The 17068-nt window shown below is 41.1% G+C and overlaps 1 protein-coding gene and 1 long non-coding RNA gene across 3 annotated transcripts in view; one reads left to right on the forward strand and one right to left on the reverse strand.

Annotated features, from left to right (window-relative positions):
* Positions 1 to 17068, forward strand: part of IGF2BP2 (insulin like growth factor 2 mRNA binding protein 2) — a 163287-nt gene that overhangs the window by 72023 nt on the left and 74196 nt on the right. The window lies entirely within an intron of this gene.
* On the reverse strand, positions 1290 to 13470 carry LOC105863065 (uncharacterized). Its single transcript, XR_012919316.1, has 3 exons — positions 13382 to 13470; positions 2481 to 2608; positions 1290 to 1374 (listed from the first exon to the last, which is right to left on the reverse strand). It is a non-coding gene; the product is annotated as an uncharacterized LOC105863065 (long non-coding RNA).

Here is a 17068-nt window from a genome sequence, read left to right on the forward strand (position 1 = left end):
TGAATTGTACTCTTTCCCTTTATATTGTGCAATGTAGTTTAAAGTGCACATATGAGAGCATTTAGCTTATATGCAGAATCACCAAATCATAGAATTTATGTTTTGTAGTTTATACATACATTGTTCTTCCGAAAATAGCGGAAATGCTGCACCAAACGAACTCAGCTGTTTTTATTTCACTTCTTAATATGTGCACATTCTATCAACATGCTCTACCTTCAGCTTACTAAAGAGTATAAGGACTAATGGAAGAGAACTATGGATTACCTTATCTTTTCCTTTCCTCTGACATCATACATCCTCATTTTCAGTATAAGTGATTGGCTAATGTGAAGAAGTAACATGAGTAAGAAAGCATAGGATAGGGCTCCTTGGTTGTTCATGTTTCTTAGAGTGCCATTGCCTTCTTTCTACATCCAAAGCAAATTTCCATTCTAGTAGAAAGTGTGGGCCGGGCGCGGTGGCTCATGCCTGTAATCCTAGCTCTCTGGGAGGCCGAGGCGGGCGGATTGCTCGAGGTCAGGAGTTCAAAACCAGCCTGAGCAAGAGCGAGACCCCGTCTCTACTATAAATAGAAAGAAACTAATTGGCCAACTAATATATATAGAAAAAAATTAGCCGGGCATGGTGGCACATGCCTGTAGTCCCAGCTACTTGGGAGGCTGAGACAGAAGGATCGCTTGAGCCCAGGAGTTTGAGGTTGCTGTGAGCTAGGCTGACGCCACGGCACTCATTCTAGCCTGGGCAACAAAGCGAGACTCTGTCTCAAAAAAAAAAAAAAAAAAAAAAAGTGTGGCTTCTTGGGACTGCAGCCTCACCTAGTCGTAGATATGACATGCTTACCTTGTGCTTGCTCTGAGTCTTGATGAACTCCCACACATGGTGGGCCCACCAGAATCCTGCACTCATAGGGCATCAAATGGACCATATGCAAATAAGGTGACTAGGAATGGCAACATGCATACTGCCTGTATTTTCTCTGCTCACATTCATGCTCCATTGGACTTTACTTACAATATACAAGTTCAAAGATGAATTATTAAGCATTTCTGCATGGTAACAGCAGAGCATTGAACCAAGTGTGGGGCCTATCTGAGCAGAGGGTCCTGTGTAATTGTATGGGTTGCACACCCATGAAGCTGGTCCTGTTGTTATTTTTGTTGTGGTCACTCTTCCCTTGGCTTTCTATTCTGGATTATGAGAGCTCCTTATCTTGTCCCATGGGTTCCAGAATTTTTCTCTGTTCAGGTTGAGTTCTAGGTTTTTTGACAATGACAAATAGTGGTTATTCATGGGACAAGGTGCCACTCACTGCTGATACCTGTTCATTCTTTCATCATGTGTTTCTCAGGAAGACAGATTAGCCCATGGATCCTGAATAGGAAAGAAATGAAATTGAATCTGAAAGATCAGACTCAAGGTTTAAGAAGTTTAATAAAAATCAAAACTGACAATCAGTAGCTTCAAAACTGTACCTCTGCTGGCAGCAGAGTATTTTACTTGTGGTATTGTTGGATTTATAAAATCATCAGTAGGCTGGTAAGATGTTTGCAAACCAATAGCTTCCTAAACTTATCTCTGGGAGTATTTTGTATGCTATTAAAGTGTTTTGCATTATACCTTTAATAACAGGATTCTTCAAGAAGGAAATATCCAAACATTTCTCAATTTACAGCTAGTCCAAACAGTCCCTTGGGTGAGTACAGGCCACAGAGATTGGTCGTTAAGAACATAGTCCAGGCTGGGCAGACCTGAGTTTTACTTCCTGGCTCCAGCCCTCATTAGGTATGACTTTGGACAAGATGCTTCATAAGACACAGAAAATACGTTAGTTCGACTTTTGACATAGGGTAGGCATTCAGTCAGTTTTACCTATTATGATTATTATTAATAGCATAAAACTGAAAACAAAATACTTCAAATGATTATACTTTTAAGGTTGGAGAGTGAGTAAGTCTGATAGTCTTGGCTAGTTCTCTTGGAAACCCAGCAGGTAGAAATTCAATACAAAGGGGAAAATAATATTGGTCTATACTAGACTGTGAGTGTTCGGAAAATGAGAACTGTGTCATTTATTCAGTGTCCTCAGCCCAACACAGTGTTTAGCACATGGTAGGTGCTGTTGATTAAATGAATGAATAGGGAAATATCTTATTGTTTACCCCTTGTGACATATATCTTTCTAAATTTGTAAACACACTTATTTTTCAAATCAGTCAAAATTGTGTGGGAATATATGGTTTTCTGTAAGGATCCCCTTTGCTTTTTGACAAGTGAAAAGAAAAAAAAAAAGGAAAAAGCAGACAACCTGGTGATGTATTTATTTTTGTGAAAGATGGAGATAAATGATAATTTTCCATATCAGAACACGAGCTGACCTGTGAGTCCTAAGTGCAGTGGCAGGTGGCCTGGAGCCTCAGCTGGGATCTGGGCTGCATTGTGGGGCTAGACAGACACCAACACTCCATGTGGTTGCTTACCTGGGCTTTGGGGTCGTAGCCTGCCCTTAGAGCTCGCTGGCCAGAGAACCTATCCCCATCACAGGACCAGCATCGGAGTGTCTGCTCCTGACCAAGCTCAGCTGCACTGGGGCAGGTGGTGGTGATTCCTAGGGAGCCAAGAGAAAGACAGGCTGTCATTTAGATTCAAGAGAAGATCTATTTGCCTTTTGATAACAAAGAGTTTAGGAAGATATATGAGCCATAGGATACAATTTTGAAAGGCTTACATCTAAAAGAAAATAAATGATTTAGTAGTTGGAAAGCTATCTTTTAACAATTTATAAGGGAGAAGCCCTTTTGTATGTGGTTTTCTGCCAATTTTGTTTAAATGCTCTGCAATTTAAACACACTGAGGATTGGTGACCTAGAGTGGTGTTTGGGCTTTGAAAATTCTGGGATAGGTTAAAGGCTTTTAACACAAAACAGTTGCAGTTGTCTTTTTTTTTTTTTTTTTTTCTGAGAAACAAGGTCTCTGTTGCTGGGGCTAGCATTGGCGTCATCATAGCCCACTGCAGCCTCAAACTCCTGAGCTCAAGTGATCCTCTGCCTTAGCCTCCCTAGGAGCTGGGACTACAGGTACACAACACAATGCCCATCTAATTTTTTTATGTTTTTGTAGACATGGGCTTTCACTATTACCAAGCTGGTCTTGAACTCCTGGGCTCAAGCAATCCTACCACCTGGGCCTCCCAAGGTGCTAGGATTATGAGTATGAGCCACAGTGGCCAGCCTGCAATTGCCTTTTTTTTTTTTTTTTTTTTGGTTTTTTTTTTTTTTTAAGTCTGCTACTGTAATCCCTATTCCACAGAGTATATTTTTCAGGACACTGTTAAATCCCAGGTATGGATAATTATATATGCCACCAATGATATGTAGAAGCACATAAAAGGGCAGCTTCTCAGGATATTTTTATTATTTGAAAATTATTTGATGCCATTAATAATTTCTTATGCTATTTTTTAAAACTGGATTTTGTGTTATTTTTATGTAGAGTCAAGTGATTTATTTTCATAGAAGTAGAAAAGAAAGTTATTTATCTTATATATACTCCCACCTTTCCTGAGAAAGTATTTAAGGAGCTTTAAGAATTAAAGATCCTCTTCAAGCTTGACAATCTAAGTTTTAAAATTTGTATTCAGCAAAATTGTTTCCTACTCTTTTTTTTTTTTTTTTTTTTTTTTGAGACCGAGTCTTGCTTTGTTGCCCAGGCTAGAGTGAGTGCCGTGGCGTTAGCCTAGCTCACAGCAACCTAAAATTCCTGGGCTCAAGCAATCCTTTTGCCTCAGCCTCCCGAGTAGCTGGGACTACAGGCATGCGCTACCATGCCGGCTAATTTTTTCTCTATATATTAGTTGGCCAATTAATTTCTTTCTATTTATAGTAGAGTTGGGGTCTCGCTCTTGCTCATGCTTTGAACTCCTGACCTTGAGCAGTCTGCCCGCCTTGGCCTCCCAGAGTGCTAGGATTACAGGTGTGAGCCACCACACCTGGCCCCTACTCATTTTTATAAAACAAATTTCTCTGTGAGAAGCAGGAATAATCTTGCGCCCTTTGTGGATGAAGTAGCAGAAAGGTTGCTGGTTGCTTTTTCCTTGGACAGAAATGCAACTGTTGTAAATGATAGAGATGGCAACAATAAAACTGCCCAGTGAAACTTAGCTTTGAATTGCTAAAACTTTATATAATAAAACATTTTCTGGGAGAGGACAGTAGTGACTGCAAAACCAGAGTAATTATTCCTCTGCCCTGGATTACTCTCATTCTGTTCTCCCTTCTCTGATCAAGACCTGCTCGTCCTTCATAACCCTGGTCAGGCATTACCATGTCCTTGAAGCCCCTGACTACCCTGTGTTGTTCCTGGCTCCCTCTTCTGTGTTGCTTTTGTACTTTCCACATACTTCTCAAGGAAGGAACTGTCCCTACAGTATTCTATAATTATTAATATTATCTTTTGCCCTAGATTATGAGCCCTTTGAAGACAGGGTCAGGGACTATTTTATCTTTGTGGTTTAACCCCCAGTGTATTGCCTGGAAAATAATAACCACTCAGTTAATGTATTTTGAAAGACTAAAGATTCTTTTGAACACTTACCATAAGGCAATACCAAAATAGGTTCCAAGTGGGGATATTTTATATTGGTAGAAATGAATTAACTTTGGATTTTCTCATGCTTTCATTTTCTCTTCTTTCTTTTTTTAGATAGGATCTTACTCCTTCACCCTGGGCTAGAGTACAGTGGCATCATTTTAGCTCATGCAACCTCAAACTCCTGGGCTCAAGTGATCCTCCTGCCTCAGCTTCCCGAGTAGCTGGGACTACAGGTGCATGCCACCATGGCCAGCTAATCTTTTCTATTTTTGGTAAAGACAGTCTCACTTTTGCTTAGGCTGGTCGTGAAGTCCTGACCTCAAGCAGTCCTCCCGCCTCAGCCTCCCAGAGTGCTAAGATTACAGGCATGCAACCACCATGGCCAGCCTATTTATTATTTTTAAAAGCAATTCATTAGTTAGGAAAAAAGATAACACCCAATGTTGGCAATGGTATGTTAAGAGACACTCTATTCATTGGCAATGAGGGTATAAATTGGCACGCCCTTTCTGGGAAGTTGTTTGGAAATTTGAGGTCTAAATATGATTTATAACCTTTGTCCTAGTAATTCTGTTTCTTAGAATCTATTCTAAAGAAATAATGAGAAATCACCCCAGTGTAATAAAGCGTAATCCAAGAGACAGCATAAACAGCTTTCTGGTATTATATAATCTAAACCAAGTAGTGAGTTCCTAAGAATTTGGGATGATAATAATAAATTCCTGAGGTCCTTGTTTTATGTTCTGCCACATTATCTAGCCCATCATCTTGCATATAGTTGAAGTTCAGTAAATATTTGTAGTGAATGGATAAATGAATAATTTTTTAAAGTTGAAACAAAAAGCACTACATACATAGAATAATGTAGCCATTATTCCTAGTGTCACCACTAGTTTTAACAACTGTTATTATTTGACATACTTGTTTCCAGTCTTTTTGTTTATAGTTTTGAAATTATGTGAGTAATATATGCACACATTCTTCATGCACAGCACTTTATAATCTGTAAAGTGATTATATATTTTATGTTCTCTTTTAATCAAATCAGAAAGGTGTTACTCCCCTTTTATAGAAGGGACCACTGAGACTTGGAACAGATCCAGGACTAGAACTACCATTTCTGACTTCTGGTCCAATATTCTTTTCACTATAGGAGTCTTTGGAGAACTCTTAGGAAACAAAGAGTACCTAGAATGTTTATTAAGGGAGGGTGTGCATCAGTTCCAGAAAGATGTTGACAGATGGGAAGGAATTTAAAGAGGAGCCAACACTGCTGGAAGGAAGGACATAGGAGACATGAAAGGAGCTAAATATGTATAGCTTGGCCAGAGGGTGAATACAGGGGATATGATAACATTCCTTAAGAATGTGAAGGATGTAAACCTCATGGAAAGAGAAAATGTATTTAGAATCTATCAAAGCAGTATATAAAAAGAAATAAAAAGTAATGCTAAACATCAAGAAAAGCTGTTTTCATGGTGAGACTTGTTAGCTTGTAAATTGGAGTCCCAAGGGAAGTATAAGAGACATTTAGGACTGAGCTATTCTGCTTAGATTTGGGGAGGGCTTTTCCAGTTCTAATTTTGATGGCTGAGATCATCCTTCCTAGCACAGATTTGCCACCCAGTACTGATTGCACAGTTTTGCATATCACGGTTGAAAGGAAGGGTCTTGTTACAATCTTGTGGAAGCCAAATTCAGACATGTTCCCAACATCACGCAGCTCAATGTTGCAGCAACTGTCAGTGAAGCCTAAATTGAAACTCTAGGACTTAGCTCATTAGCTCTGCTGTCAGAAGGTAATTGATTCCTCCTCTATGGTGCCCTCTGCTGGGAATTTCAGGTTATGAGCCAGATGCAACGGTGCCTCCCTACTGTGTAATTAACACACATTGGCTGAGCACCTGAGCATGTTCCTGAGGGAGGAAATGCAGCATGTAAGACATTGCCGTCGCATGGGCAGGGAGTGATCTTGCACATATTGTATATGTGGAGCCATGTCAGCTGGAGGAGCACCAGAGCCCATGGGGACATCGAATAAAATCTGAGGTCAAAGCTGTAAAAGATGTTCACCTTTCATTTAGATGGAGCTATGAGATTATCTCTGTCCAAGTCAGGCAAGAGAGATATCCTTCAAACTAAACAAGAATTTAGAGGGCAGTCTTCAAAGGAAGAGTGTGATGTTTGGAGTGGGAAAGGATCAGAGATTTGTTGGGGTCCTCGGAAGGAGCTGGAAGGCACTCAGACCCTGCAAAAGAGTGGGCCACCCCACGTATGAGTCACTATGACCTCTAGTTAGGTTAAGCCCAGTGCCCTCTTAGACCCAGAGATACCAAAGCAGCTTCGGCTGGATGCAGGAGCAGCCAGCCTTAATGATCTGGTGAATTTGATCCCACAAACTGAATCGGACTGACAAAGGGGATCTGAGCAACCCTGTGGGGCATGTGACACTACCACTAAGAAAAGTCTGAGAGACAGAGAGGATTCTGTCAGATCAGCCTTACTGGAGTGGCCCAGCATTTATGAAGTCTGAGCTGAGGTAGGACTTGAGTTAACAATGTGTATCCAAAAGTTTATAAACAAATCTTTTCCTGCTGCTTTTGTATTCTTCTCTGTTAATGGCACTGTTCCCACTGCCCACTTATTCCCTTGTTCAGCAGACTTAGTGAGCTCCACGTCTGTGGCCAGTTAGTAATCCATGATGATGAGAATTTGAATTAAGACCATGGTGGTGGGAGTGGAGATGACAAGGTAGATTTTTAGAGATATTTGTGGGTTATGGATGTGGGATTAGTGCTGTTTAGTGGTAGAGCTGTAACTATAGCCTGGGTCATCAGGTTTCCAGGGCAGGGAACTTTCCCCTTTGTCACGTAAAGCTTACTGCCTCCCCTTCCAGAAGAACTCAGTAATCTAGCTTTTCTTTCCTCACCAGGGACTTGGCATCATCCAACTGACCATAGACATAAGAAAAACAAAGTCATAAAAGCAAAGATATGAGAACTGTATACTCCTTAGCAATTTATATTTATGTTCTAAATCCTTTAAGACAGATATAGTTGCTATATACATAGATCATTAAGGATTTTTAATATATTTTCAAGCATCCATATGGTCATAAAATGTAGTTCTGTGTCACATAAAGCACATAAAATTAATGTGTTTTCTTTCATCACTAAAATTAATATTTGGTCTGCCTTTTAGAATAAGGACTGCCTTCTGTAGCCTGCATGCTTACTGCGTGCTTGTTCATGTTATCTGATGCTGTGGAGTAGCTGCTATTCTTATCTCCATTTTGCAGAGGAACGATTGAGGCACGCTAAAGTTGAGTAATTGGCTAAGGTCTCATGATAAGTAGCAAACCTGGATTTGAACCCAGGCAGTCTGGCTGCTAAGTCCAAATCCTGGACCACTATGCTCTACTGTCTCACGAGAAAAGACTTTTGGAGTTAGGTTTTAGGCTGAATCTCATAAGCTCTATCCAAAGAAATTTGAGCTTATAGTTAATTTCCCTATTGTAAGCAGCACTTACAATTATTCTTGTTCATGTTACTGCTGCCTTAGGATACTGTAGACAACTGTCTGCACACTTCTCACTTCATTGGAAACCCATAAAAATAATTGCCAGTTGTTAACACATAGTTTTTAAAAAACAGCTTTAACAGTGTAAAGGTTAGTAGTCTCTGATTTGCCCAGTGTATGATTCTCTGCCCAGGAAAAGTAGAATGGGTGAATTGAAGCATGGAATGATTATGGAATGGGTGTTGATTATGCTCTTGTAGGAAAATAAGAAATAAGGAAAATGTATATAGGATTGGGGAATTAGGAGACATTAGTTTGAGTTTGGTCTCTAACATTATGATCTCTCTGACCTTGGACAAGTCACTTTGGCTCTGAGTGTGTTTCCTCATCTTTAAACTGGCTCGATACTTTTTGCTCTACCCATGCTCACAGAGCTATTGTTAGAAATAAATGAAATAAAGCTTGTGAAAGGGATTTAACCTACATAACTATGTACTGATGCTTGTTACTGTCATGAGACTTAGGGGCTGGGGTGGTGCCTGAGAGAGGTGAGCGCCTGCCAGAGGAACATACCAGGGTTCCACTCGGTCACTGTATTAATAAGGAAATGTGCACCCTCTTGTGGCAAAGTAAGGGGGCTAAGGGTCTCTTCTGCAAAAGACTTCACTGTTGTTATTGTGGGGTTTTTTGGTCACCAGAAATTCTTTTCCAGTAATGAATGTACATGCTTTTTCTAAACAGATCCTAAAATTGCAATGTGAATAAATTGTTTAGTCCTTACCCAGTTTATTTCTCTCCATGTGTTTCCTGTTCCATTCATAGAGAGCCTTGCTAGGCTTTTTATTTTCCTAAACTACTCTATTTATTTTGGTAGAGGTTTTTTTGTTTGTTGTTTGTTTGTTTTACACTTACTTTTTTCCCCTCTGATTTAGTATCTGTTAAATTTTAAATACATAGTTAGGGCTTTGTCTGCCTGTGCTAACACAGAACCTCTGGTACTCAGAATATACTAGATGCTCAGTAGATGTTGTTGAGTGGATACTGACAATCTTCTTAATCATTCCTCAGTTTCTCTCTCCCTTTGACCTTGAGGTACCCCCATTTCCTTGGCGTAAGTTTTCCTGAAACACACAGAAATGAATTGAGGAAGTATGGCATTTCAGTCACTTAACACTTAACATTTTTCTCCGTTTCCTCTTTAGTGAAATAAGGGGATGAGAATAGGTGATTTCCAAGATTCTTACTCTGTAGAGATAAGGAAATAAGATCACATTCTTTGGCAGAGCCTAAGAAGGCTGTGAAATGTCTTATGTATCCTCTCCTAATTCCTAAATAAATAGAATGAGAAAGCAGCAGAACAAGGTATAGTAGAAGTAAGGCAAGAGGCATGTTGAACAATAGACTGAGAGAACATTGTGTTGGGGTGGGGGCTGGGGAGGGATTAACAGGACAGTAGCAGCATTCCAGAAAGAAGCCGTAACATCCTGAGGTATGTGAACATTTTTCAAAACTTATACACATTGTATTATCTGTGATGGTCACAGGGGATTATCTGACTCAACATCCTTTATTTCCACACATTGCTTACATTAAATTTGGGAAAAAAATATTTTTCTCTAATTGAGTTATGAAGTCGTTGATCATGTAGCAGTTCAAGCTACAGCAATGATTTTATAATTGTCTTTATATACTCTTCATTTTACTGAAAATTTCTCTTTCAAACCTGGCTGCTTAAAAGCGTCATTTTGGTTTTAGAGAGCTTGTGACAGGAGTCTCTCAGAGGGAGGCCAGCATCTGCATGTGGTGTGGAGTGGGGAGCAGGGGGAGCTTGCCTTGGAGGGTTTTGAAGACCCAGGTTTGGATCTTAGTTTTACAATTTCAGAATTCACACCAGTGTAACTAACAGGACTCCATAGTCAGAATGTTCGTTGAATATCATACTGAGAAATACTAAAACCTGTACACTATTTCTCATAGCTGGTCAACAGTCTTCTCCTGGAGAAGCCAAATTGCTATTGGAAGATTGCTGGGTGTGTGTTGGGGGTTACTTGGCTTCATTAATTCAACAGGTCTTTTCTGAGTTTCACTCTGTGTGCCAAGTCCTGAGCAAGGTGCTAGGATTAAGATAAAATTCTAGCTTTCAAGGCCTCAACCTCCCAACAGAGAGCTCGACATGTAAGTAAATATCAGATCAGATCATAACTTGGTAAGAGAAAAAACACCACCACCAAAATGAAAGCCATGTGCTTAGTACTATAGAAAAGGGGTATACAGGGCGCCTAGAGGCAGAGAGGAGAGGTGAACAATATACGTCTTGAAGGAGACTTGGAGTTTCCCAGGTGGACAAGGGAAAGGACAAGTGCACAAAAATAGAGGTAGGAGCTGAGTGCATTCTGGGAACCATAAAGAGTCGAGAATGATCTTTGATGTTTATTGTCATTAAGCTATACACCCTGACGAGAAATTGGGTCCTTGATACTTACCAGCTGAGAAGTCCATGAAATTCATGGTGGCTAGTCTTGAGAGTCGTACCTGCTCACCTAGAGAGTGATCCAGCTGCACAGCCTATTCTTTTGTCTTCTCTTCATTTAGATTCCGTGCTGTGTAGCAGTGGTTTTCAAACTTTTGGTCTCTGGACCCCTCTATACTCTTACAAATTATTGAGGACTCCAAAGAGCTTTTGATATGTATCACATCTGGAGTTAAAGCTAAGAAAGTTTTTAAAGTATTTATTAATTCACTTAAAAATAGCAATAATAAAAGAAATTACCTGTTAACATAAATAACATTTCATTAAAAATAACTGTATTTTCTAAAGCCAAAAAATTCAGTGAGAAAAGAGGCATTGTTTTACCTTTTTGTTTCGCAAATCTCTTTAATGGCTTGCTAAAGATGACATAGATTTGCACCTCTGCCTCTGCCTTCAATCTGATGCAGTAGATTATTTTGGTTGCAAAAAGGGAAGAAAATCTGGGCTCACCCAAATATGTAGTTGGGAAAAAGGAGAGTACTTTAACAGCTTTCTCAGGTAATTAAGGGTATTCTTTCATACTATACCGAAATATGACTAGTAGTAGTTTCTTAAAGGGTATTTGTCATGTCGTTTTTTAAACAATATGAATGAACTGTAGTATTCTGCTATATTAAAATCTTTTACTAATGCAGGATTTTATAGCATCATATATTAGTTATTTGAAAAATATTGGTTCACTGGATTATTCAGATCTTCCAAATGTTGACATGTTGCATTATGCAGTATCAAAAAACCGAATTCATCACAATCATGACCAGTCTTATCCCAAACGTCTTTAAATATTGGGAAGCTAAAGCTTATAATGGTAAATACAAGTTTTATAAAATTCTGATTTTTGCTTGAGAGCTAAAATGTCATCATTGGCAACAAATACTGAGTTGTTTTCCTTGAAGTGACAGGCTCACTTTGCTCGCTTTCCAGAAAAATGTCTGTCAGATACCCAATTCTGAAGAGCCATAGCTGTCTGTCAGTTGTTCTTTGAAGTAAAAATGGTTTTCCAGGAAGAAAGTGGCCATTTCAGCTCCCAACTCAAACCATCGTATAATTGCCTTTCCTTGTGACGTCTTACTTGAGTATTCAGCAGCAGTGTTTTTTGCATACTTTCCATTTTGTCACACCAGATATTTAAAAAGACCTGTACTCTGGGGTCAAATTTTTTTATAATTAATAATTTTTACTGCTTCATTAAAGACAGTTTTAAGTGGAACTAGTTGTACCCCTCCCCCTTTACTAAAAGTGGGTAACAGTGACAATACCACAACTCTTAGTATAGTTTGTTGCCATCCCTGGATTCCAGCTTAGGTGCCAGTGGTTTTACCACCATTACTTTTGCACTATCTGTGCAAATATCAACACAGTAAAAAAGGCAAATAACATCCTGGTAAATTAGGAAAATAGTGTTTGCTTTGTGGAAGCCCTGAAAGGGTCTTGGGGATCCCAAGGGTCTGCAGATCACACTTGGAGAGCTGTGTGGGTGGCTAAGAGCATGACTGAGGGTCTGGATTGCCTGGGTTTCAATCCTGCTTCTGCTGCTCATGAGCTGTGTGACTTTGGAATGTTATTGGAGTGTTCTGTGACTATTTCCTCTATGTAAAAATGAGGATAATAGTACTACCTACTTCACTAAAGGAATGCATCTGCCCAGTAGTTAACCCATAAGTGGGTATTGGTAAGACTCAATATCTAGTTTATTGATTTTGTGATTGGTTGGTTGATTGGGGAAATGCCCAAAGGCCTATTTGCCATGACGTCTCCTCTTTCAATCTTCCAGGACTACTGAGATGTCCACCATGACAATTACATCTTTGTACCCTTGTGGCGGTAAAGTACATGTTAACTGAGTTAAAAATCCGTAGCCCAGAAGGGGAATGTATTAGCTAACAGTGCAGCAGGAATTGGTGTATCTGACTGACCTAACAACTCTCGCCACCTGCATTCGTCAAGGCTCGAATGAATTGGAGGCAAGAAGAGTACTTGTTGAATAGATGAGAGAAAAAGACTCGAGAGCAACAAGGGGTCTGTCGGACAGCTAGTGTGGTATGAGTGCTGAGCAAGGGCTCTCTGGGGTGGGCTGACAGGCTGGGATTGGTCCTGGTCACTTCTTTATCTGGTATGTATCGCAGACACAGTTCAGGCGTACATAATGGAAGTGTGCCTCCCTGCACATTCTCTGGTTTTAGGGTACAGTCATCTCTAGGGCATTACAATAAATCTCATTAGTTTAGACCTGACTAATGTTGAACTTGTGACTATTGAGAGGCAGGCAGAGCAGTGTACAGAAAAGAACAGGAGCTCTAGAATCAGGCATGTCAGGGCTCTACTCCTAGCTCTGTCATAGAGACTAGCTGTATGGCCTTGGGCAAAGGATTTATCCTTTCTAAGTCTGTTTAGTCTATAAAATGGGGCTGGCAGTATCTCAGGTGGAGATTGTAAATATTAAGTGAGATGGCATTTGGTAGGCACTCAGTAAATGCCTAATACCTTCCCTATGCCAGCTTTATGTATCTTAAACTCCATCTCTTAATTTATAATAAAGCACTACTATTGAAAAGTGTCATCACTGCATTTTTACTTTTATCAGAAAATTGAGTTTTTAGGAAAAAAATATAGTGCAGGAAGAACTGTGATGCTACTGCATCTCTAGGGATTTCAAGTCAAGTCTTTCACAAAGCCATAACCCCTCCTCCTCTGTTTCTGGACACCTGAGGTGTCCTGATCCATGAACTGCCTTTTGTTTACCAGCTCAGCCTGTGAGTAATCCAGTCGCTGCTCTGTGCCAGTCCAAGCCAGCCATCTCTGTGCTGTGTCTGCCAAGACTGAAGAGGCAGAAGGAAGATGTGCCCCCTCTGCGAGGCCCCCCCAGTGTCTGGACACTGCCCAGATGGACTCTCCTGAAGTGCCCTGGATCTCCTGTGCTGTTCTTAGAGTCCCATTGTTCCTGGAATTTATTTTATTGTTTCTAGAATCTGGGTGGCTGCACCTTTTTTCCCATGTTCCCTTTAGTTTCAGAGAAGTTTGTGGTCATTAATGAATCTATTTTCACAACTTCCCCCCAAACAAGCCTCTTCCATGTTACAGATCAAAGAACCTATTACTGACACAAAAGGAATCCAGCCAACTGGACTTCTCCACACGGAAGGCAGGCCCTGTTCTAATCTTGCCTTGGCTTTTGACTTGCTGTGTGGCCTTTGTTTCTTCATCCAACGATAATATCTACCTCCCAGGAATGTTGTGCAGTTCAACAAATGCTAAAAACTGTTCCTCTTAAAGGGCTGAAAGATAGGTATCGGGTCTACTGCCATGCTAGAGAACTCAAAGCACTTTATTGGAATCTAATCTGTACTTTATCTTTGTGAGGTAGATAAGTGGCAGGTGTTCCTGTGCTCACTTTATATGCTTAGAAATGTACATTTCACCACCTCATTTTAACAGTTCCCACCACTTCCTCTTTTCAGACTCACAGGAAACTGCCCATCTGAACAGACACCAGAGACACTGATGTGTACAGAGCAGGGTTTGTGTCGTTTCATTCATGCTTCAGTTTGTGTTTCTCATTCCGTTTTTGGTCAGGAGCCCACCTCTGATCTTGGGTTCCTTCCTGGTCTCCTTTCTGGTTCCAGTTCCTTGTTTCAACGTTTTGTCTCTTTGGCCTCTCTGCAACATGTGGTACTGATAATGATCACAGCTTTTCAAAACTTGGTTGTGAAATTATGCTCAAGAATTCTGCCTCTGTCACTGACGATCAACTCTGGTCCCTCTCACCTGTTGTTGCCCTAAACATATAGGCACTCACTGGGGTTCAGACCTTTTCTCAACTTAATCTCAAAGGTAATCTCATTCGTTTTCATGGTTTTAACCAAAACCAGTGTTTAGATTCTGATCCTGAATTTCTAACTTCTCACTTGATACTTCATATTTTATCCTGACATCGTTCAGATTTACTTCCTCTCCTCTATCTCAACTACCCACCAGAAAAGAGAACATTAGTTCCTTTCTGGATGAACCTAAATCTGTTAGGGGTTCCACTGTTAGTTCAAACCTTGGAGTCATTTGAACTTGTCTCTTTTCCTCAACTGCTGCATCTCATTTGTGCCCTCTAACCACCTCCCCCGAATATTCAGGTTTACATCACATAGTATCTGTCAGTGGTCTTCTCCTGGGTCCCCTGCCTCCAGTCTCAGCCTACTGCAGTCAGGTTAGCCTTCTTGAAACCTGTATCCTGCTTTTTCACTACTCTTAAACCTTTCCATCTCCTTAAAACAATCATGTTGATTATCTATTGCTGTGTAAGAAACCCAAACTAAGTGGCATAAAACAACCACCATTTTATCAGACTCACAGATTCTGTGGATCAGGAACTTGGAAAGGGCACAGTGGGATTGTTTGTCTCTGCTCTATGATGTCTAGGGCCTTCACTGGGAACATGCAAAGGCTGAGATAATTTGACATCTGAAGGCTCACTTGTTCACTTCTTTGGCAATTTGATACTGGCTGTCAGCTGGGACCTCAACTGGGGCTGTTGACTGGACCAGTGGCCTCTCTGTGTGATGGCTCACTCTTCCCCACAGCATGGTGGCTGGTTTCCAAGAGCAAGCATTCCTAAAAGAGGCACACTGTGATATAGTTTCAGAAGTCACAAACTCACTTTCACTCTGCTCATAAGCCTGACTGGATTCAAGGGGAGGGAATATAGAACCCCATCTCTCGATGAGGGGAAGGTCAAAGTCACATCATAGGAAGAGCCTGTAGGTGAGACTCTGATGCAGTCATCTTTGGGAAATACAACTCACCACAACGTCCACATTGACATGGGGCTTTCCCTTAAAATCTGGCCTTTTGAATAGAACAGTACCCCTCACAGAACACAGCTATCTGCCAGGCACTGTGTTAAAAACACCGTCTGTGCGTTCTCATCCAATCTAACAGTTCTGAGAGTGTAGATAAGGGAGCTGAGGCAGGGAGCTCAAAGCAGCTTTGCCAAGGGTCAAAAGCTACTTGCTAGCAGGGCGGGCTTTGAACTCAGAACCTTTGGCTCCAGGCTATGCTGTCCCCACCTCTATTGGGGCACCTCTATCAGTGCAGGGAGAGAGGGGAAAAATGGGTAGCAGTTATAAAAATTTATTAGCGTTAGTTTTAGTTTAGACTCTGACTTCCCCACTTGTTCAGTTACAGTCCTCGTGGGCTCACAACTCGAGAAAAACAAGACTGTTGTTGGGTGATAGCTCAAGCTAGCTTAATCTTCGGGCTACACGTGGCCCCAGTGGACAAGGACAGCCCAGGGAATGATCTCAGTGGCTGTCTCTGTGCCTGCCTCTTTAGATCTCAGCCAGGCTACTTCACTTATATGCTCTCCAGGAGATGTTCTTCTGGTTCTCCCCTGATCTGTTCATTCTTGCGTGGATCCTGATGCCCACTTAGGACTTCTTGGCCTTACCATGTGTTTGCCTTGACCTCATGCTCACTGTAGCCCCACGTAAAGTCACAGTGGTTTGTCCCTGTATAGTCTGGCTTCCCTGAGGTTGCCCAGGCTGAACCTGCTCACCCTCAAGGGGTTGTCTCCCAGCCTTGCTTGGGCTGTTGTCTATCCTTTGCTCCCCTTACCTGCATGAAACCTCCATTTCCTTTAGGTTCCTACCCCCAAGGCTGAGTATGTATGGCCCCTTCTCTGAGCCCCCACAGTATCTTGTACATTTTTCTAGAATTGTTTTCACCGGTTCTGTACTCCTCTCTTGTTGAGTTCCTTGGGTCCCTTCACTAGCCTGGAAGCTCCAGCAGGGAAGAAACTATGCATCATTCATATTAGAGCCCTCAGTGCCTGTTCAGAGCTGAGCATCAAAGATACTGCAGCCCTGCTGAGGGGCTAGCACAGCGCCTGGAACCCCAGTGCCAGTTCATGTCTGTCAGTGGAGTGACTGGCTGGATGCTACCAACAGAGACTGGAGTCAGGGACGTGGAGACTCAGAAGATGTGGCTTCTCATCCTAAACACTCTCGTTTGCCTTTGGGCAAATCACTTCTCTGAGATGCAGTGTCTTTATTTATGAAATGAAGGAGTTGCCCTACACATCTTCCCAGCCCTAATACTCTGTGAAGTTGACTGTATCTGATAAGCTTTTGACTTTAGGCTGCCATGGAACTGAGCAGTGAGTCCTGAGTACTGGAAACATGACCCATTATCAACATTTCCAAGGGATAGAAACTGAGTTGTTTGCATAATTGTGCCTCTGGTTGGGCTGTGGCTGACTAGATTTGATAGAATCATAAACATGTCTGTAGTTCACAAGCCTTTTCCCCTTCTCACATAAACCTCAACAGATCTTAATTCTCAAAACTTAAAAGTCACCATTGAATTATAATGTCTTCTCTCTAGTTTAGCCAACAAGAAACATTTTAGCAATTTCAACTCTTAATTAGCAAAGGCAGGACA

The sequence above is a fragment of the Microcebus murinus genome, chromosome 1, assembly GCF_040939455.1.
Source record: "Microcebus murinus isolate Inina chromosome 1, M.murinus_Inina_mat1.0, whole genome shotgun sequence".
Taxonomy (NCBI): domain Eukaryota; kingdom Metazoa; phylum Chordata; class Mammalia; order Primates; family Cheirogaleidae; genus Microcebus; species Microcebus murinus.